Below are 6,394 nucleotides of genomic sequence, written 5' to 3'. Positions count from 1 at the left end.
TACTAACTCCTTATTTGGAATTTCAGTGAATTCACTGGCTTTGGGTTCTTGTGGCAGAATTGGGGTGAACTGCTGTTACTTCTCAAGTGTTATGCTCTGAACTGTGATGTTATGCGTTTCATAGACTCCTGTTATGTCTGCACCCTAACACAAGGCCATTGTGTTCTGGAACTGTTGCTTGTATCAAATAATTGTTGTGTAAACAATATGATTGTATTATCCTCTCCCACTATATAAGGAATATGTAACCGTTTACTCTTTGAGCTCCTTCCCTGACTGTGATCAGAGAGGGATCTACCTTGCAGCTACTCGTATGTTTTAAAGATTTACTATTATAATTATAAATGAGCCTCTGCCTAATCTTTGGATCGAGTTTTCCACAATAGGGTGCTGACATGTAGAGTGTGGAATAATCTAGCTTTGTGTAAGACCAGTGGCAAATCATTTGTAAAAATAGAGACGTGTGATGACCCAAGGCTCTGAGGGACAGCACACTGTACATATTTGTTGTTCGAGAAGCTTCCATTGAAGAGAAATCTCTGGGTTCTATTGGATAAGTAACTCTGCGACCATGTGATGGCAGGTGACGTGAAGCCATCGCTAGTGAGTTTCTTCAATAACAATTTATGACCAATAACATCAAAGGCTGCACTGAAATCTAACAAGAAGGCTCCAACTATCATCTTATCATCCGTTTCTTTTAACAAATCATCTGTCGTCTGAGTCAGCGCAGTACAAGTCTATACGCACGCTGAAAGTAAGTAGCTGTTCTCTGAAAAACAGCATCGTATTTGGTCAAACACAATTCTCTCCATCATCTTACTAAGAACAGGCAGCAAACTGATTGGGCGACTGTTAGAGCCAGCAAAGGGTGCTTTACAATTTCTAGGCAGTGGAATGACTTTAGCTTCCTTCCACGCCTGCGGACACACACTCCTTTAGGCTTTGGTTAAAGATATAGCAGATAGGGGTGGCAATACAGTCTGCTATCCTTCTCTTTCGTTATTACTTTTATACAAAAATATGAGGGTTCACTGTTCAATGTAATTTCACTTCTAAGTTTTTCCACTTTACCATTGAAATAGTCATTGATATTATTTGCAATATCAAAAGTTTTTGTTATAAATTACCCATTAACTTCAATAAACATTGGAGACTAATTGGGTTTTCTGCGCAATATATAATTTAGTGTACTCAATTATTTTCCTGTTGTGTTTTGTCATTTATCTTGATTTGGTAATGTCGTTTATTAAAATGTTTGTTAAGTAAAGTCACATTTCTCAGTTTACAGTACTGTATGTCAATCAAAGAGCTGAGCAGCCTGACTTGTTTGCCAAGTCATTTGCATCAATTCATCATCAATCCAAAGGGCTCTAACAGTTATCACAGTTAATTTCTTAACAGGTGCATGACTGTCAACAATTTGCATGAATAATTTTACAAATACTTCCAATGCTGACTCTGGATTCAATTTTTCATACACATAAGACCAACATAATTATTTTACATCTTCAACCACCTGCACCTTGTGACAACTGCTGATGTAAAGGGCTTTATAGATACATTTGATTGATTGATTGATTGATTGATTGACCGGACGCCACTGTGTTCTTGGGGGCCTTCAATGTTGCAGATATTTTTGGTACCTTTCCCCAGATCTGTCTCGAAGCTCTACGGACAATTCATTAGACCTCATGGCTTGGCTTTTGCTCTGACATGCACTGTCAGCTGTGTGACATTATATAAACAGGTTTGTGCCTTTCCAAGTCATGTCCAATCAATTGAATTTACCACAAGTGGGCTAAAATCAAGTTGTCGAAACATCTCAAGGATGATCAATGGAAACAGGATGCACCGGAGCTCCATGTCGAGTCTCATAGTAAAGGGTTTGAATAATTATGTAAAAAAGGTATTTCATTTTTTTTTTTTTTTTAATCGGGGGAGAAGGGCCTTGGTCAGGGAGGTGCCCAAGAAACCGATAGTCACAATGACAGAGCCCCAGAGTTCTTCTGTGGAGATGGGAGAACCTTCCAGAAGGACAACCATCTCTGCAGCACTCCACCAATCAGACCTTTATGGTAGAGTGGCCAGACGGAAGCCACTTCTCAGTAAAAGGCATATGACAGCCCACTTGGAGTTTGCCAAAAGTCACCTAAAGGACTGTCAGACCATGAGAAACAAGATTCTCTGGTCTGATGAAACCAAGATTGAACTCTTAGGCCTGAATGCCAAGCGTCACGTCAGGAGGAAACCTGGCACCATCCCTACGGTGAAGCATGGTGGTGGCAGCATCATGCTGTGGGGAGGTTTTTCAGTGGCAAGGACTGGAAGACTAGTCAGGATCGAGGGAAAGATGAACAGAGCAAAGTACAGAGAGATACTTGATGAAAACCTGCTCCAGAGCGCTCAGTACCTCAGACTGGGGCAAAGGTTCACCTTCCAACAGGACAACAACCCTAAGGACACAACCAAGACAATGCAGGAGTAGCTTTGGGACAAGTCTCTGAATGTCCTTGAGTGGTCCAGCCAGAGCCTGGACTTAAACTTGATCGAACATCTCTGGAGAGACCTGAAAATAGCTGTGCAGCAACGTTCCCCATCCAACCTGACAGAGCTTGAGAGGTTCTGCAGAGAGGAATGGTAGAAACCCCTCAAATACAGGTGTGCCAAGCTTGTAGGGTCATACCCATGAAGACTCGAGGCTGTAATCGCTGCCAAATGTGCTTCAACTAAGTACTGAGTAAAGGGTCTATGTAAATGTGATATTTACGTTTTCTATTTGCAAACATTTCTAAAAAACTGTTTTTGCCTTGTCATTAATGGGGTATTGTGTGTAGATTGATGAGGGGGAAAAAAATATTTAATACATTTTAGAATAAGACTGTAACGTAACAAAATGTGAAAATATCAAGGGGTCTGAATACTTTCCGAAGGCAATGCTATGCATTGGTCATTGAGAGGCTGTGAAGCCACTGGTCGGCCATATTGGCACTCCACAGTAGGATCAGTCTGTCAATAGGAATTAGTGGAATTCTGCAGCGTCTCAATTAAATGTTTAAGTGAAAAAATTCAGTATTTTTTAAAGTATGTTTTGTTGTAATTAGGACAGTAACAGTAATCTCAAAAAAGTATACTTTAAGGATTAAAGTCTCAACGTCAACAGTGAAGAGGCCACTCCGGGATGCTGGCCTTCTAGGTCGGAGTTCCTCTGTCCAGTGTCTGTGTTCTTTTGCCCATCTTAATCATTTATTTTTATTGGCCAATCAGAGATATGGCTTTTTCTTTGCAACTCTGCCTAGAAGGTCAGCATTCCGGAGTCGTCTCTTCACTGTTGACGTTGAGACTGGTGTTTTGCGGGTACTATTTAATTGAGCTGCCAGTTGAGGACTTGTGAGGCGTCTGTTTCTCAAACTACCGTAAATTCCGGACTATTAAGCGCACCTGAATATAAGCTGCACCCACTGAATTAAAAATTGTTTTTTATTTTGAACATAAATAAGCCGCACATGTCTATAAGCCGCAGGTGCCTACCGGTACATTGAAACAAATTAAGTTTACACAGGCTTTAACGAAACACGGCTTGTAACAAAAATAAATAGGCTTTAACGAAACACGGCTTGAAACAAAAAATTAAAAATTAGCAGTAAACAGTAGCCTACCAAGAAAGTCATTGCTCCAGACCAAGCTCCCGTGCAGCAGCTCTATTTCCTTTTCCAACAGCCAGATCAATCGCCTTCAACTTGAAAGCTGCATCATATGCATTTCTCCGTGTCTTTGCCATGATGAGGGTGACAAAATGAATACCGTAGTCAGAATGATGGGAAGTTTGAGAGCGCTCAATTTAATCTAAACAGTAAACAAAAAAGTTGTTTGACCTTAACCCATTCGGCAATTTCATTGGTCTAATGAAAGCTTCATGCCGCCAAAAAACTGAGCACGTCACAGAATGTGTTTTTATTTTTTTTTATTATTTGAAAGCGGGAAAAATCCATATATTAGCCGCGTCATTGTTTAAGCCGCGAGGTTCAAAGCGTGGGAAAAGAGTAGCGGCTTAGAGTCCGGAAATTACGGTAGACACTAATGTACTTGTCCTCTTGCTCAGTTGTGCACCGGGGCCTCCCACTCCTCTTTCTATTCTGGTTAGAGGCAGATTGCGCTGTTCTGTGAAGGGAGTAGTACACAGCGTTGTACGCGATATTCAGTTTCTTGGCAATTTCTTACATGGAATAGCCTTCATTTCTCAGAACAAGAATAGACTGACAAGTTTCAGAATTAAGTTCTTTGTTTCTGGCCATTTTGAACCTGTAATCGAACCCACAAATGCTGATGCTCCAGATACTCAACTAGTCTAAAGAAGGCCAGTTTTATTGCTTCTTTAATCAGAACAACAGTGTTCAGCTGTGCTAACATAATTGCAAAAGGGTTTTCTAATGATCAATTTGCCTTTTAAAATTATAAACTTGGATTAGATAACACAACACGCCATTGGAACACAGGAGTGATGGTGGCTGATATTGGGCCTCTGTACACCGATGTAGAAATACCATTAAAAATCTGCCGTTTCCAGCTACAATAGTCATTTACAACATTAACAATGTCTACACTGTATTTCTGATCAATTTGATGTTATTTTAATGGGCCCAAAATTTCTAAGTGACCCCAAACTTTTGAACGGTAGTGTGTATGTATGTATGTATGTATGTATGTATGTATGTATGTATGTATGTATGTATATATATATATATTAAAAAGTTCCTCTCACTGTCAACTGTGTTTATTTTCAGCAAACTTAACATGTGTAAATATTTGTATGAACATAACAAGATTCAACAACTGAGACAAACTGAACAAGTTCCACAGACATGTGACTAACATAAATGCAATAATGTGTCCCTGAACAAAGGGGGGGTTAAAAAGTAACAATCAATGCAGCTGGTGGCCACACCAGATACTAAGTACTGCAGTGCATCTCCTCCTCATGGACTGCACCAGATTTGCCAGTTCTTGCAAGGCACCTGCAAGTTCCCGGACATTTCTGGGGGGGAATGGCCCTAGCCCTCACCCGCCGATCCAACAGGTCCCAGACGTGCTCAATGGGATTGAGATCCGGGCTCTTCGCTGGCCATAGCAGAACACTGACATTCCTGTCTTGCAGGAAATCACGCACAGAACGAGCAGTATGGCTGGTGACATTGTCATGCTGGAGGGTCATGTCAGGATGAACCTGCAGGAAGGGTACCACATGAGGGAGGAGGATGTCTTCCCTGTAACGCACAGCTTTGAGATTGCCTGCAATAACAAAAAGCTTTGTCCGATGATGCTGACACACAACGCCCCAGACCATGATGGACCCTCCACCAAATCGATCCCGCTGCAGGCACAGGTCTCAGTATAATGCTCAATCCTTCGACGACAAACGCGAATCCGATCATCACCCTTGGTGAGACAAAATCGCGACTGGTCAGTTGAGATGGTCTGGTCCAGCGACGATGGGTTTGTGCCCATAGCCGACGATGTTGCCAGTGATGTCTGGTAAGGACCTGCCTTACAACAGGCCTACAAGCCCTCAGTCCAGCCTCTCTCAGCCTATTGCGGACAGTCTGAGCACTGATGGAGGGATTGTGTTCCTGGTGTAACTCGGGCAGTTGTTGTTGCCATCCTGTACCTGTCCAGCAGATGTGATGCTCGGCTGTACCGATCCTGTGCAGGTGTTGTTACACCTGGTCTGCCACTGCGAGGACGATCAGCTGTCTGTCCTGTCTCCCTGTAGCGCTGTCTTATTCATCTCACAGTACGGACATTGCAAATTATTGCCCTGGCCACATCTGCAGTCCTCATGCCTCCTTGCAGCATAGCTAAGGCACATTCACACAGATGAGCAGGGACCCTGGGCATCTTTCTTTTGGTGTTTTTCAGAGTCAGTATAAAGGCCTCTTTAGTGTCCTAAGTCAATAAGCTGTTAAGTGTCTTAACGACCGTTCCACAGGTACATTAACTGTTTATGGTTCATTGAACAAGCATGGGAAACAGTGTTTAAACCCTTTACAATGAAGATGTGTGAAGTTATTTGGATTATTACGAATCATCTTTGAAAGACAGGGTCCTGAAAAAGGGATGAGTTCATATTTAAAAAAAAATTTTTTTATTGTGGGTGAGTGTCAAGATGGAGGTGCAGCGGCTTCAACACAGCACCCCCTATCAGTCATCTAGTGTATATATAAAGTATTGGTTCCAGCTAGTCTCGAGCCAGACTGCTTACTTCCGCAATCATTGAGGTCTAGCTATGCAAGACTAGGTTCCAGCCACGATCGTGCTTGCCTGGAGATGTTTAAGGTTGTGGCTTATCCATCTCCCATCTTTAATAATCAAATCAACAACACTAAAAGCTAGTTCA

The sequence above is a fragment of the Salmo trutta genome, chromosome 15, assembly GCF_901001165.1.
Source record: "Salmo trutta chromosome 15, fSalTru1.1, whole genome shotgun sequence".
Taxonomy (NCBI): domain Eukaryota; kingdom Metazoa; phylum Chordata; class Actinopteri; order Salmoniformes; family Salmonidae; genus Salmo; species Salmo trutta.
This window is presented reverse-complemented; position numbering follows the sequence as displayed.